Source organism: Garra rufa, chromosome 7, assembly GCF_049309525.1.
Source record: "Garra rufa chromosome 7, GarRuf1.0, whole genome shotgun sequence".
Lineage (NCBI taxonomy): Eukaryota > Metazoa > Chordata > Actinopteri > Cypriniformes > Cyprinidae > Garra > Garra rufa.
Genome location: NC_133367.1, coordinates 49608387 through 49625998, shown reverse-complemented (window position 1 = coordinate 49625998; position 17612 = coordinate 49608387). Strand labels below are relative to the sequence as shown.

General features: G+C 38.1%; 1 protein-coding gene across 1 annotated transcript in view; it reads right to left on the bottom strand.

The window, feature by feature from the left end:
- Window positions 1-17612, bottom strand: part of LOC141338963 (NLR family CARD domain-containing protein 3-like) — an 87992-nt gene that overhangs the window by 45629 nt on the left and 24751 nt on the right. The gene's annotated exons all lie outside the window — the stretch shown is intronic.

Here is a 17612-nt window from a genome sequence, read left to right as displayed (position 1 = left end):
ACTGTGGAGAATGACCAAGGATCACGCGATCTGCAAAGAGCTCCGAATCAGCTTCATCGAAGACCTCTGCAAAGCCGATAGGGAGGCCCGAGCTCTACTGTGGCCCAGGATAAAAGAAGCTAGGGATGCGGGGAAGCGGGCATACTTCAGAGGAGGTGCTGGATATATAAACGGACAAAGAATCACTTAGGAGCACACAAGGTATATGAATAAAGGCAGTATTTAAAGACTGAAATGTCTTTTGACTTGTAGGTTTAGATTGGATGGTTTTGTTTGCATTGAATGCAGTCGGAAGGGACAGAGCCTGTTTTGGGCGTTATTTTCTCAATTTTTTTTCTTCAAAAGTATAACTTGTTGGACATAGTAATATTTTTGGCTGTTGCCAATTTTGTTTATGAATAATTTTGTTTTTTCCTGTATTTCACTTAATGCTAGGGGCTTAAGAGAGAACACTAAGAGAAAGAAAGTCATTATTTCTGTTTTGCAAGGGCGAAAAAGCACACTTTATTTTGTTGCAGGAAACTCACTCCAAACCAGAGGATGAAAAATTTTGGGTTAATCAGTGGGGAGACAAAATTCTTTTTGATCATGGGTCCACTAGATCAGCCGGTGTAGCTGTTTTGTTTTGTAACTCACCTGGTAAATTAGTGATTCAGTAATAATGGTCACTGGTTAATCTGTGTCTTGCATATGGATGACCAATATTTTATTATGGTCAATGTTTATGGTTTTAATAATGTAATTCAAAATAGACAGTTGATTTCAGATGTTTCCAATGTCATTGTAAATCTTAAACTCATTTATCCAACAGCTTGTATAATTATGGGTGGTGATTTTAACATGGTTAATGATGAGTGCCTTGATAGATATCCCTCCAGATGTAGCCAAAACTCTTCTTGCAACCCTGTTTTAACAGATTTTTGTCGTACTCACAATTTATTGGATCCTTGGCGATTTAAATATCCGAACACAGAACAATATTCCTGTTTTAAACCAAATAGTGTAGTAAAGTCAAGAATAGATTTTTGGTTAATTTCAGTTTCTATTTTGAATCTTGTTAGTGACTGTGGTATGTCAGCAGCCCCTCTCACTGACCATTCTGTTATTAAATTGATTTTTAAACCTCCTGGTGTTAGCCGACAAAATAAAGGGTATTGGAAATTCAATTCATGTTTATTAAAATGCCAGTCCTTTAATGAGGGTATTAGGGCCATGGTCTCTAATGTGATGTCTGATAATTCAATAATATCATACATCTCCAAATGGGAATTCCTTAAATTTAAAATGAGGGAATATTCAATTTGTTTTGGAAAAACACTGAATAGAAGTAATAGATTATCTGAAATTAATATTATTAAAGAAATAAATGTCTATTATAACAAAAAAATCACCTACATATAATGAAAAACAGAAATTACAAGGTCTTTTAAACAAACTTGATGTAATTTATCTTAATAAGGCAGAAGGGGCTTTCATCAGGTCTAGGGCTAAATGGATTGAGGAGGGGGAAAGGAGTACATCATATTTCTGTCGGTTAGAAAAAAGAAGACAAGAGAGGCTTTCAGTTAAATCCTTATTAATTCAGGGTCAGGTAATTACTGATCAAGCTTCAATTACTAAGGAAGTTGTTTCTTTTTATAATAACCTATATTCATCATCCTTTTCTATGGATGATACAACGTTCTTTTTTGATCATATTAAAAACTTTATTCCCCTTATAAATAATGATTTTGTAGCACTATGTGATGCAGATATAACCTCTGATGAATTGGATAAAGCAGTAGGCAGTTTATCTTTAGACAAATCTCCAGGATGTGACGGCCTTACTGCAAATTTTTATAAACACTTTTGGAGCATACTAAAAGAACCTTTTATGCTTATGTTTGGAGAAGCAACAGAAAAGATGTCATTTCCATCCACCATGAAACAAGGAATAATAACTTTAATTCCTAAGCCTGATAAGGACCCCAAAATATTGGATAACTTTAGACCAATTACATTATTAAACACAGATTATAAAATTATAGCCCTTGTATATGCAAATAGATTGAAAGTCGTTTTACACAAAATTATAAGCGAATCTCAATCTGGCTTTATGAAGGGAAGGTCTATACACAATAATATTCGTTTAGTATTTGATCTTCTGGATTACAGACATCTAATAGAAGATGATGGTTTTATTCTCTTCATTGACTTTTATAAGGCATTTGATTCAATTGAACATCCCTTTATTTTTGATTGTTTAAGATTGTTTGGTTTTGGAGATAAGTTTCGAAACATCATAAAGTCGTTCAGTTTCCTTATCAGGAGGTACTTCACACAGATTTCCCATTAATTGTGGTATAAAGCAGGGTTGTCCTATGTCCCCATTTCTTTTTATTATAAGCACAGAGATGCTTTCCATCTTTATTAAAAACTCAACTATAGCCCCATTAGAGGTACTTGGCCAGTCAGTAATCATTAGTCAATTTGCAGATGATACTGCTTTTTTTTTTTGAAGCAATTATCAGAGGTTCCTAAAATACTACAATCTATTCACATTTATTCTAATGCCTCTGGTTTAAAAATTAATATGAACAAATGTGAATTAATGCCAATCCATCAATGTCTCTTAACTGATGCTTATAACATCCCTATAAAATCAACAGTTAAATATTGAGGAATGCTTATCTCAAAAGATTAATCTGAAAATGAACTTAGGAATGTGTGGAAAACAATAGATATATGTCAAATTAAACTCAACTCTTGGCTGTTGAGAGATATAAGTTTGTTAGGTAGAATATTTTTGACAAAGATGGAAAGTATTTCAAGATGAATATATCCTGCATACACAATTGCTATTTCAAATAGGGCTATCAAAAAAAATAATCAGATTAACTTTGGTTACATCTGGAAAAAGAACCCATTACATGCAAAAAGTACATATGATAAAACAATATAAAGATGGAGGTTTACAAGCTATTGATTTTGATTCTATAAATGGGACCCTTAAAATTAATTATCTGAAATCTCTTTTAAATTAAAACAATTTTTGGTTTCATATTCCCAGAGAGTTATTCAAGAAATTAGGAGGAATAGAGTTTCTATTAAGATGTGATTTTACTGCTCAACGTCTCCCAGTTAAATTATCACAGTTTCACCAGCAAGTCTTGCTATATTGGAAGATTTTATACAACCATAATTTCACACCACACAATATACACCACTATGGAATAATAGATACATTACAGTTAAAAACAAATCACTGTATGATAAGGATTGGATGGAGAAAGGTATTTGGTCAGTGTCCCATTTAATGGAAAAGAGTGGTATTATATCATATGAGAGTTTCTGTATTAAATATTTAATTTGTAATCGGGCTAAATTTGAATCGGTTGTTAAAGCTATCCCTAATTCTATTATTAGTCTAATTAAAGAAACTCTCTTTTACTCTAATACCATGACCTTATGTTTACCTCCACTGGTAATTGAAGGCTGTGATTTCAGAGAAGATAAACTATCAAACAAAAATATTAGAAATATGTTTAATAATATTTCCTATCCTAACTTAGTTAACAGAAATTCAATTGATTATTATTTCCAAAAAGATACCATTCATTCTCCCAGAACTAAATACGTTAAATTTCCTTTATCACCCAAAATTAAAGAAATTCATTTTAAACATATTAAACGGAATATATCCATCCAGTGAGTACTTAAGACTTAGATTTGGATTTGATACTAACAAATGTATATTCTGTGATGATATTGAAACCACAGATCACTTGTTTTTTCATTGTATGTATGTGGATGCATTATGGCTGGATATCCATGACTGGCTTTACCCAAAGGTACGTAACCTTGATAGCTTCACCCTAAAGGACATTAGCTATGGACTTGTAATGAGTAAGAGTAAAGATGATCTTTTGGTAAATAACATCCTCATGTTGGGTAAATTCTATATACATAAGTCAAAATACTAGGAAGTAAAACCAACCTTTTGTGCATTTCATAATGAGTTTATTCTGTATACAAAAGCCCTAAAGGTAATGAAAGGTAAAAATGCAGTAAATTTGTTTTCAATTATTATAGAATATGATTTACAAGAAAAACGCTAGCCCCCCTGCACGTTTTTTTTTTAGGTTATTTTTATTTTTCTTTCTTTCTCTCTCCATTCTCTTTCTATTTTATTGTATGCACCTGTTCTGTATATTGTAATATAATGATGTTTTGATATTGCCAAGTTGTTTGTACATGAATGATTGTTCAATAAAAAAATAAAAAATAAAAAAAAAATCTTGGGGAGAGTAACGTTACAACGGGGGATTCACCAAACGCTTGGTTTTAAAAAAATGGATCAGTGGACCCAGTTTATTTGGACCGGCTTGCTCCTCTGAACTTCTACCTGTAAGTATGATTAATAATTGATGATTGTATTTTCTAGCGATCGTTCAAAATACGTCTTTGTGTGCGTTATGGTGTGTAACAACAACCCCGCTCATGTCTTGGTAACCGGTTAACTTGCGTTCCCTTTTGAGAGCTACACTCGATGCTGCGCTTGCTAAAGCGCTATGGGAACGTCTCTATTCGTGACCAGCTGTGAAAGATGTGTGTAACACGTCAACAGAGTTGACCCGGAGGTATTATAGCCTCGGTTGATGACGTCATCAGAGCGCACCGTGACACGTAGGCTATAAATAGATGAGCCGCAGGTGCATCGTCAGGTCTTTTGTCTTCAGATCATTCTGTGCGTGTGTGTGGCAAGAACTCTCTTTCTCTCTCTCAAATCATTCTTGATCTTGTTAGGAGTTAGTTTTCAGCAGGCAGTGTGCAGAAATTTTAAATCTCATTTCTCTATCTTTCTCTCTCTGCTAAAAGAGTTTATAGAGTAAAATGAGTCAACAAAACAATAAGCGTTGTGTTCCTCCATGCTCTCGCCCTATGACTGAGCTGGATACACACGATTATTGTTTTGTTTGTTTGGGGGAAGAGCATGCAGTTCTGGCGTTAGAGAAAGGCGGCTGCGAGCATTGTGACCTGCTTACTGTCAAAATGCTTCGTGCCCGTCTGAACTATTTCCAGTCTGCACCCACATTAACATCGTGGGGCTCGCATATGGATTTGGTTCACGAGCAAGAGACGGGTCCGTCCCTTTCGCTTGCCGTGTCACCAGATCCGCACATTCCTCCTCGTGATATCGAAGCGCGCTCCGGTGCTTCTTCGGTTCACGAGGGGGATGAATTCTCTCTTGGTTCGTCAGACCACGAGCAACCACCTTCTGAATATTCCTCTCGCGGAGGTAAATCCACTGAGGAATTGATTGAGGTGATTACTCGTGCCGTGGCCAGGTTGCAGCTTGACTGGCCACGCGAACAAGAGACCCCCAAACGCAGTAAGCTTGAGGATAGGTTTCTGTCCGGTGGCAAAGGGGAGAAAGCTCAACATCAGTTTCTCCCCTTTTTCGAGGACCTCCATGACGAGCTGTCTAAGTCATGGAGTAAACCTTATACTTCTCGTGTGTTTCTGCCCTCGACGTCGACTTTTTCGACTATCGTGGGTGCAAATGCACGGGGGTATTCGGAGATGCCCCGGGTTGAAGAGACGCTTGCGAGCTATCTCTCACCCGCGTCGGCAACTTCGATGAAGAAACCTACCCTCCCCACTAAACCATGTCGAATTACATCAACTTTAGTGGGAAAAGCTTACCAAGCTGCAGGTCAGGCTGGTGCTGCTCTGCACACAATGTCTGTGTTGCAAGCGTACCAGGCTGACCTTTTGAAGGACTTGAGTGTGGGCAGTACCATCGACGAGGAAGCGTTCTCGGAGCTTCGTCGAGCCACAGACCTGTCTCTCCGTGCGACCAAGCAAACGGCCCGTGCTATCGGTCGCTCAATGAGTGCTTTAGTCAGCACGGAGAGGCACCTGTGGCTGAATCTAACAGGAATTAAAGAAAAAGATCGTATATTCCTGTTGGATTCCCCTGTTTCTCCCTCTGGCCTATTTGGCGACTCTGTTAACTCAGTAGTCGCCAGATATAAAGAGGTGAAGAAACACGAGGAAGCATTCGGCCAATTCCTTCCTCGCCGCACTCAAGGGGAGGGGCTGTCTGCCACCCAGCCTCGCCCCGGTCCTTCAAAACCTAGGGAAGTCCAAAAGCTGAGCGTGGCTGAGCGCGCCCCCCCTCGTGGGAATTGGAGGGTTCGCCACGTTCAGCAAAATCCCAAGCCGGACCTCAGGACTTTCATTAACAAAAAGAAGAAGTCCTAAAGGTCCGGCAATCAGTGGGGTAGCCCCCCCTCGCGGAAGGGGGCGCAGTTAGATCTTGTCGCCCCTTCCTAAATAACATCATAAAACTCTCCTTCCCCGCCACTTCGTGTGTTTCGGGGGGCAGAAGTTTCCAGTGAAATGTTGGATGTTCCGTTGCTTCCAGCTGTCATCCTGGACGCGGAACATCTGACACCCCCTCAAAAGGAAGTATCAAAATTATACCACTCTCAGAGAGTCTGGCAGCATGAAAATCTCTGTCAGGCATCTCCCTTTGGGTGCTAAAGACAGTAAAATACAGAATTCAATTCTATTATCATCCTCTGCGTTTCAACGGCGTGGTTTCTCACTTCCGTGAAACCGGAGTTAATGCACGTATTGTCACAATAGCTACAATCTCTTTTTGAGCACAGAGGCCATATAGCATGTTCCTCTGCCAGAGAGAAAGTCAGACTGTTACAGCAGATACTTCCTGGTTCTCAAGTAAGATGGGGGACTGCGTCCAATCTTAGATCTTTGAGGCTTAAACCATTCAGTCAAAGCACTCAAGTTCAGGATGTTAATTTTCAATTTGGTTGTGAAACAAATTCAACATTGCGTTTGGTTTGTCACAATCGATCTGAAGGACGCACATATATATATATATATATATATATATATATATATATATATGTAGATATATTTCTTTCATAGAAATATTGCCAAATCACAGGAAATTCCTGAGGTGCGCTTTAGGGGGCAAAGCGTTCCAATTTCGGGTTCTTCCTTTCGGCCTAGCCTGGTCACCCGCACATACACAAAATGCATGGATGCAGCGCAGGGCTCCATTACGACTCCTGAGCATTCGCATTTTGGACTGTATAAACAATTGGTCAATTCTGAGCACAATCGCGAGAGATGGAGATCCATCACGAAATATCGTGTTAGCTCACATGATTTTTCTAGGGTTGAGACTCAACACCAAGGAAAGTGTTCTTTCTCCTACCTTGAGAATTATTTATTTCAGAATCTTTTGGGATTCGGTTACGGTGTGGGCGCAGCAGCTTCCCGCTCGAATCGAGACCATTCAGTAGACCATGACCAAAGTCAGGCCAGGCCAAGAATGCACTGTGCGTCAGTGCCAACAATGTTAGGTTTCATGGCATCAGCATCCACGGTGATTCCCTTGGTGCTGTTGCTCATGGGACAGTTTCAGTTGTGGTTAAAAGCCGAAGGATTTTATCCAAGAGCCAATCCTTTAAGGCAAATAAAAGTGGCGCGCCGTAATGGCTTCGTACACTAACTATGTGGTTCAGACCCCGGTATTTTACTTTGGGTCCCACTCTAAGGGCTCCTTGTCGTCGCAAAAATGCTAACGACGGATGCCTCCCTGATGAGCTGGGTAGCGGCCTTAAGTGGTCGTCCAGCTTAAGGGGCACGGGAGGGCCGTCAGCTCGTTTGGCACATCAGCTGCCTCGAGTTGATGGCTATATTTCTGGCTCTGAAATATTTTCTCCTTCAATTAAGAGACTGTTATGTCCTAGTGCGGGTGGACAACACAGCAGCAATCTCTTACTTAAATCACCAGGGAGGTCTTCGCTCTCGCAACCTAACAGGATAGCGAGACAGATTTTTTCTCTGGGCCCAAGGAAAGTTCCTGTCACTCAAGTCAGTATACATTCCAGGGCACCTGAACGTGGGAGCAGATTTACTGTCCAGACAGACACTTCCATCAGGGGAGTGGAAACTCCACCCAGAGATAGTGAATCAGATCTGGAACAGTTTTTATCAGACGGAAGTGGACCTCTTCGCCTCTTTTCAGATAGCGCAATGTCCCCTCTACTTCTCTCTAAGTCACCCAGCTCCCTTGGGTCTGGATGCGATATCACACACATGACGCAAATTGCGCCTGTATGCGTTTCCTCCAGTCTTTCTCTGCTCCCAGGGGTTCTAGCCAGGGTTCGCCAACAAGGGATTTGCCTCCTGTTGGTGGCATCATGTTGGCCGAACAAAGTATGGCTCTCAGAGATAATATCTCTCCTCGTCGGCTCGCCATGGCGATTCCGCAGAGGAGGGACCTTCTATCTCAGGCGGGGGGAATGATATTCCATCCCAGGCCCGACCTGTGGAATCTTCATGTTTGGCCCCTGAGGGGAACCAACTGAGGGACACTGGGCTTTCACCTGCCGTTATTGAGACCATCCTAAGTGCTAGGGCTCCCTCCACTAGGAAAAATTATGCCATCAAATGGGGACCTTTTGAAAGGTGGTGCGCAGAGCACAATGTAGATCCAGTTAACTGCCATATTGCTTCAGTACTGGACTTAATGCAAGGTAAGTTATTAACAGGCACATGTCCTGTTACTCTTAGGGTTTATGTGGCCGCTCTTTCGGCTTGCCACGCCTTAATTGACGGTGCACCACTCGGGAGACACCCTCTGATCTCTCGCTTCCTCTGCGGAGCCAGACGACTGAGGCCTCCAGTTAAGACCAAGATCCCTTCCTGGGACTTATCTAACAGTCCTGGAGGGTCTGGTTGGACCCCCCTTTTTGAACCTTTGGAGTCAGCGTCTGATAAACTTCTGACTTTTAAAATGGTTTTTCTAATGGCAATACCTCTTTAAAGAGAATTGGGAATATGCAGGCTCTGTCTATCTCGTCATCCTGCTTAGACTTTGCCCCAGGAATGGTGAAAGTGATTTGCATCCTCATCCTGATTATCTGCCCAAGGTTCCATTCTCGGCTGGTCATCCGGTCATTCTTGAAGCCTTCTGTCCTCCACCGTTTTTTAACGCCGGAGCAGCAGGTATCTCATAGACTGTGTCCAGTCCGTGCTCTTCAGGCTTACGTCCACCGCACTAGCCAGTGGCGTAAGTCAGAGCAACTTTTCATCTGTTATGGCATCCATAACAGAGGGGCAGCTGCCTCCAAGCAGACTATGTCTCATTGGGTTAGGGATGCTATTGCTCTTGCCTATGAGGCGCGCGGTCAAGCTTCGCCTATAGGTCAAAGGGCTCACTCCACCAGAGGGGTCGCCTCGTCCAATGCGTTGGCAAGGGGCCCTCCCCTGCTACAAGTTTGTGGTGCGGCAGGCTGGTCCTCTCCGCACACATTTATAAGATTTTATAGTTTGGATGTTCATGCCACTCCGGGCTCTCACGTCCTTGAGTCGACATCGCAAGCTAATGTCTAGGCCTCCTTGCGTTCTTGTGAAACACACCTGCACAGCCATAGGGGTCCAGACATGTTCAAGCACGGCGGCGTGGGTATTCTCGTTCCCATAGCGCTTTAGCAAGCGCAGCATCGAGTGTAGCTCTCAAAAGGGAACTCTCTGGGTTACTTTTCAGTAACCTTGTTCCCTGAGAGAGCGGAACGAGATGCTGCGCTATCATGCCGTGCTGAAGATGTCCAGCAGGACTGCTCTTCAGACAAAATATCCTGACGATGCACCTGCGGCTCATCTATTTATAGCCTACGTGTCACGGTGCGCTCTGATGACGTCATCAACCGAGGCTATAATACCTCCGGGTCAACTCTGTTGACGTGTTACACACATCTTTCACAGCTGGTCACGAATAGAGACGTTCCCATAGCGCTTTAGCAAGCGCAGCATCTCGTTCCGCTCTCTCAGGGAACAAGGTTACTGAAAAGTAACCCAGAGAGTTTCTGTAGTTCTGTTGTTCAGCTGTGAGTTCAATGTAGTCTAAAAATGGTGACTGATGCAGCTTGACTGTCTGTCTGCCTTATTAGTTTAAGTAATGATAATGATAAACGATGGCTTAACGCAGTGTTATACATTATACAATGTTGAAGTTCACAACATGGAGGTGTGCCCATTTCGCTTACAAAAGCAAATTGCAAGCACTTTCCACATTTAACATGACAACCACTGAGAAACGTCCTGCTCCAGTCGTGCTCGCAAAACAGTTTCTTGTCGATGTGCCACTTCAACCGTTTCATCGTCAGACTCCGGCTCGAATTGATAAGGTAAAATCGAGGCTATCTTTTCTATGCATTAACAGGTCTCCACAGCTGTCATTCAGTTATGACAATGGGCGTTTCGTTTTGCGCTGTAGCGGTAGACCAGGACCAATCATGCAGGACTGCACCATCTGACCAATCACAGCGGTGAGGGCTCACTGAAAGGAGGGGTTTAGAGAGACTGATTCTTCGAACTGCTTCACACGAGTCGTTTACGAATCATTTAGAAACGGGGTAAAATTAAATCTAATTTTTGGAGAAAACTAAAGTGTTTTTTGAACTTGCATACATGTAAACCTGTTTTAAGAGACTATTACAACAATATTAACTACCTTTAAAATAATAGGGGCACTTTAAAGGATCCACCTCGTTTGCTTTTGCTGAGGTGACTGAGATTGTTGTGCGGTTCACTGCTTTTTTTTGGACTTCACTCTGATCCAGTATTTTCCCTATTCTCTCCCCCCTTTTTGACGTTGTTGTATTGAAATGGTCAACTCATTCCTAACTTTACAAAGGGATTGTGGTCCTCATCCCATTGTATAAAGCAGGGGTGGGGAACCTTGATCCATGAGGGCCGGTGTCCCTGCAGAGTTTAGCTCCAACCCTGAAGAAAAAGATACCAACCTGTATCCTGAAGACCTTGATTAGCTTGTTCAGGTGTGTTTGATTAGGGTTGGAGGTAAACTATGCAGGGACACCGGCCCTCAGGGATCAAGGTTCCCCACCCCTGGTATAAAGCTTCTGACCAGTTAGGTTCCTTGTTTCAGTGATACTTAGCGTTGACTTGTTCTTAGGTCTTGTTCTCTTCTTGATCTTAGATTTATTTATTTTTTCATTTTTCTTATGTCGTTGTCTATTATCTCTTTAAATTGTAGAGGGCTACGTAATATTCTTAAGCGTAAGGCGATTTTTTTTGTATCTTAAACGTTTCAATACTGACTTTTGCTTTCTACAAGAATCTCATTCAACTGTACAAGATGTAAACTTATGGAGGTCACAATGGGGATTAGAAATGTGGATGTCTCATGGAAATGAACATTCTGCAGGAGTTTGTATTTTAAAAAATTATTTCAGAGGAAAGATTTTGTTTATTGACTGTGATGCTAATGGGCACTTTATTTTACTTGCTTTATAATTTGCAAATTTGACTTATGTTATTGCCAATATTTACGGATATAACTCACGTAAAGATAATACGTTTTTTTTTATTATTATTATTAAATAGGAACACGTTTAAATCATATGTTATCTAAATTTCCAAACTCTCCCTTCATTTTTGGTGGTGATTTTAATGTAGTTTAAAATAATACCTTAGAAAGATGCCCCCCCCAGCCATCTAATACTAATTCTGATTATTTATTATTTTTTATGCAAAAATTTTCTGCTGTTGATGTGTGGCGAGAAAAGCATCCCTTGCAAAAAGTCTATACTTGGAACAATAATTCATTTACCAGTCAATCCAGTTTTGATTTTTTGTTAGCTTCAACAGAACTATCAAATATTAGGATGATATATTTCCCTCTCTGTTTTCTGATCATAAGGCTATTTTTATATGTGTTACTTTTGTATCTTCTGGGCCCAGTTTTTCAAAAGTAATCCACTAGGATTTTGGATAACGGATTGGATCAAATCTTGAAAATGTGTTTTTCAAAAGAAAAAATGGATTACATAATCGGATTAGATCACGTAATCCAATCTTGGTTTGGATCCGGATCAAACCTTTAGTTTGGGTTTTTCAGAACTTTTTTGTAGGATTTGGATCACTTTGATCCAAAAATTCTGTATTAACCTGATCCCATCAGAAGGGTGGATTAAGCGTGGATTTCATGCCCAAAATGTAATGAAAACTTTAAAAATGTATCAAATAATACTATATTTGATCATGCAGTATCTTACAAGATATCCTATTTATTCATAAGGTTTTAATTTTATTTGTTCATCCGTCAGGCTATAGTGATTAGGTAGGCTTTAACGTATTTAACCTTTCAGTAGGGCTACAGCAAAATAGAAAGAGTTTGGCCTCATAAAATAATCCCCCAAACCACTGTCAAAATTGACCAAAAACAATACATTTTATTCAGTCACTAATTGATATATATATATATATATATTCATCACAATTGAAAATATTTTTGTTTTTAGAATATTTATTAGTTATGCATGCAATGATTACAGAATGACCAAAAAATGCAAAGAATGGCAATCACTGATTTTTGAAATCCAAAACAAATCCAAATCAGAAATAGTGTCTAACTATTGCATGCGTCCCTTGTTGCATGTCCTGTTTGCTCGTTCTGGCAGAATGCAGGAGGTTGGTTTGTGTTGTAGGTCTCAGATGAGTGGACTGCTGGAAGAGAATGGGGTGTTTTTTTTTTTTTTAAATGTGTGTGTTTTAATTTCAAATAAAAATAAACTTATATTGACCCCACACTGGCTATTCTACTTGTTGCTCTTTACATATCTATAGTTCTCCATTGTGATTTCCTATCCTGTTTGAGCACTGGTTATCCAGATTTGGTGATCCTGAAAAGTTCCTATCTGGATCAGATTGATCCAATCCGATGTTGCTTTGAAAAACTGGCTCAAAAGTAAACTGGATTACGTGATCAAGGATCGCAAAATAAAGGATTACTAAATCCGGATCAATTTTATCCGGATTAATCCTTTTGAAAAACCGGGCCCTGATTCCATATCTAAAAGATCCTCATATTGGAAGCTTAATACTTCAATTCTTCATCATAATGAAGTTCAAACCAAAATTGACAGCTTAATTTCCTTTTATTGGAATAAAGCTAATAAAGAAAATATGTTTTGCAGTAATTGGGAACTTCTAAAATGTGAAATATTGTCGGAAATATTGTAGTTTGTTAGCGAAAACTAAATAAATGAATGAAGATCAAATTATGGCTAGAATTACTACTTTATCACATAAAAAAATAGAATATCTTACAGACTCAGAGAGAATTGAGCTTATAGATCAGAAACATAACTTGGAGAACATATATAAGCAGAAGGCTGAAGATGCATTCATTAGATCTCGTCGGAATTGGTTGGAGAAGGTGAGCAGAATTCTGCATATTTCTTTAGGCTGGAAAGGCAGCCAATTAAAATTTCTATTCAGAAACGGTGTATTAACAGAATTGTAACTGATAACTTAAAGGCAATTGCAAATTTTTGTGCCAGTTTTTACAATGACTTATACTCCTCTAAGTTTTGTAAAGAATCGGCCAAAACTTTTTTTGATTCTTTATCAGATATAAAAAAAAATAAGTATTGGAGATTGTAGTTTATGTGATGCTCCTATTAGTCTATGAGAAATTGTTGTCTCTATAAATAATTTAAAAAAAGAACAAATCCCCTGGTACCGATGGGCTTTCTGCAGAAATGTATAAAGCCTTCAATCAAAAATTGGCTCCTTTTTTTACATAAAATGTTTTTAGAGAGTATTGAAAAAACAACACTTCCTCCCTCTTTATGTCGGGGTCTAATAACGTTAATATCCAAGCCCAACAGAGATCCCCTTTTAATTGAAAACTGGCGTCCAATTTCTTTATTGAATACTGATTATAAGATTATCGCCTTAGTTTTGGCAAAGAGGTTAAAATCTACTCTTAATAATATAATTGATGAGTGCCAATCCGGATTTATGTCTCAAAGACATATTTCTAATAATATTCGCCTGGTCTTAGATTTGCTGGATTACTCAGAATTGATCTCAACTGACAGTTTCATTCTCTTTCTCGATTATTATAAAGCTTTTGATTGTTTAGAACATGATTTTATGTTACAGGCCATGCACAGATTAGGTTTTGGTAGTTTTTTTGGCAGTATTAAGATGCTTTATCATAAAGGGAATAGTTCTATCCGGCTTACTAATGGCACTTCTCCTAGATTTTCTTTAAAACGTGGGGTAAGGCAAGGTTGCCCCATCTCCCCGTATCTTTTTTTATTAGCTACACAATTTTGATGTTTTCATATTAAAGAGAGCCCTGTGAAGGGTATCTCTGTTGCTGATTCCCATCAAAGATAATGTCAAATATTTAGGAATCAAGATAATGAAAGATAGTAAACTAAGATGTCAAGAAGTTTTAAGCCAATTATAGAGAAAACAACAACAACAAAAAAAAAATGTTTAATGTTTGGTTATTGAGAGATCTGTCATTGAAAGGTAGGACTTTGCTTACTAAAGCGGAGGGTATTTCTAGATTTTCTTATGCTGCTCATTCCTTATTTGTAGATAGACCAACCAGCAAGTTGATTGATGTAATGCTATTTAAATTCCTTTGGAAAAATAAAACTCATAATGTTAGAAAATCTGTCATTTTAAATTCTTATAATAAGGGTGCATTACATTTTATTGACTTTAATTCTCCTAATAACACCTTAAAAATAAATAGGCTAAAACGCTTTCTCCACAATCAGTCTTCTATTTGGAATGTAATTCCTCGATATGTCTTTTCACAGTTAGGTGGTATTAATTTTTTATTGATGTGTAATTATTCTGTTAATAAACTCCCTATTAAACTTTCTAGATATCATCAGCAGATGCTTTTGGCTTGGAAACTTATTTATAAGCATAATTTCTCGCCACACAACTTCTTTATTTGGAACAATTGTAATATTCTGCATAAGAAGAAATCTTTGTAAATATATGTAAATATGTAAATATACTAATTGTAAACCCCACTTTAACATCTTTAAACAAGAACTGCAATTGTATTTAAATACAATATCTACCTCTGTAAACAAAAAAGCTTTAAAAACGTCTTGAATTTGTGCTATGTTTGAGATTTACTAAACACGACTCATTTCTCAATTCGGTGGTGTTTTATTAACTAGTTTTCTGGATCGAGCAAAACATTGTTTTCTGGGTAATATATTACAATAGGTTTTGTTTGTTAAAATTAATGTATTAACTAACATTAACTGTGAACAATACATTTATTAAACAGTTTTTAAGCTTTGTTAGTATTAGTTAATAAAAATACAGCTAGCATTGACCCGCGCATCACTGGCCACATTGTTAAAACACAGGTGAAGTACATTCATATTCAAATCATATAACAGACTTTAAGCATTTAGAATAAGGAAAAAACAGGCTAATAACCAAAACCTGCAAATCGAACAGAGTAGCTAAACATCCGTGTCGTAACCATAGTCGTAACGAGACATTTTGACTTTTGAAAATCCTCCATTCCACAGTTTTCTGTTTGTGTAGCTGCAGTTCCTCAGGGTGAGCCCAAGCGCAATTAATAGGGGCTATGTCAGTCCAAATATTAAACATGCGGGTCAGGAAGCGGGTCGGGTACAATATCTTCTCTCTTTTTCTGCGGTCCGAGTTGCGGGCGGGTTAGTTGAAAACGTCGGTCAGGTTCGGGTTGTTTATACATTGACCCGTGCATCACTAATAGTCATTAAAGAAGGAACTCTTACCCCTCAAAATATCATTAAATGCATTTATTTATTTTTTATTATTTATTTTTTCACATCTGACAAGATTTTTTTTTTTTTTTTTTTAATTGGTGCTGTTATTATTTTTCCATTTTCCCTTGAATGTGTACTGGTATTTCAAGTATTTTACATATTGTATTGTAACTTTAGGATTAAAATGACAGAGAAATATTTTTAAAATGACAAATAAAAAGACATTTTTGCTTCCACTTAGCAATAAATATGACCTGAATAAAATGGCTTCATTTAAATATGTTGTATATACACTCACTGAAAATAATACTTGACAAAGACATTATGCTTTTAATCCATTAAATTTGTTAAAACACTCTAAAGTTATGCAATTTAAAACTTTAAAATTGTAATATTTTGCATGTGTGTAGAGAGCATCACATCACATTTGTGTAAATTATTATTTATCAATTATTACTTATTAATATTCATCTCTACTAATACACAGGTTAGAATATTATCACAACGCAATATTGTCCCTTTAAACCAGCGCATAAGTATTATATTCAGAGATCGCTACTGCGCATGTGTCTATATGACATCGGCCAAACAAACCACCTTGCACACGCCTAACAACGTCCAGTATCAAAAAAAGATCAAATTAACAAATATTTTATCATTATCCCACTATTACAACTTGCAAAATGTAATATTTACCGCTGCAAATTCACCTTTATTTATTATTATTTTTTTAAAAGAGGTTCAATATCCAAACTATTTCATTATCCAAAAATCTTAAACTGTCAATTTGTTTCATCTTTTTAATTTATATTGTTAAAGGTTTTGTTTTTTATTTATTTTATTATTTTTAATTGTATTATATACATGTATAATGCTGACATTTTTGTACTTTTGTGCTTTGTACAAAAAAAAAACCTCCAGTATTGGACCTGATTCATCTTCGTCATCGCGCTGCAGTCTGCAGGACCTCTTGATCTTTTCCTGAAACAGTCAGAAGTAAACCTCAGTGCTTCATGAGGCTTCATTTCCCTATCCATATAAAGCATATTACATCTACATACATACCCGAGAACTGCTTATATATATATATTTGTATGTCTGACCTGTTTTCTGTTGTTTGTGTAATTGTGTAATTGTTGAGTCAGAGGAGGAGGTGAAGTTGAGCGCTACTGTGGGCGACTCTTATTGTGAAGTTTGTCTCTCAGTAGACCAGACAAGTGAGCGTGCAGCAGTAGTGCCATGAACGAGTCAAAACCCTTTATCAAACGTCTATATTGTGGATACCTGTATATTTTGGGACATTTTGTTTGTTTATTTTCGTACAGTCTTTCTTTTGCACTTTGTAAATACTACACACCTGTGGATCACCTGAACCTCACTGTAAATAAACATCATCTTGCACCAGAGTGCACTTTACAGTCAAGACATCCTCTAAATTTCTGTGAGTGCAGTTAGATATAATAGAAGTCCCACTGTGAAATCACTGTGTAAGTAATGCAATTATTAGCTTGAAATATACTGTAGTTTCACACTAAAAATGTTATGACAGTTAGTATGTCCAATATACTCATTTATATATATATATAAAAAAATGTTCCCATGAGACTGGAAAAAAAAAATCTAGGCTGAATGAAAATTAAAAACAAAACTCCTTCAGATATGAAACTGCTGGATCAGTGTCTGCATTTGTCCAGGTGACAGTCTTGTTCAGGACGTGTTGTTTTGATTCACTTGTTCGGAGCTTGTAGAGTTTCCACTGTCAAATACTGTACAATAAAGAGAAAGATTAAATACACTAAGATCTGCTTTAATAGAAGATAATTAATGAAAGAATTGACTCAATAACTTACTATAGTTTCTTCAGTTTACAGTGTGGGTCCTTTAGTAGAGCAGAGCGCAGCTTCTTTCCTGTCTCTTCTGGTGTATTACCGTTCAGATACAGTTGTCTCAGGTGTGAGGAGTTTGATCTCAGAGCTGAAATCAGAG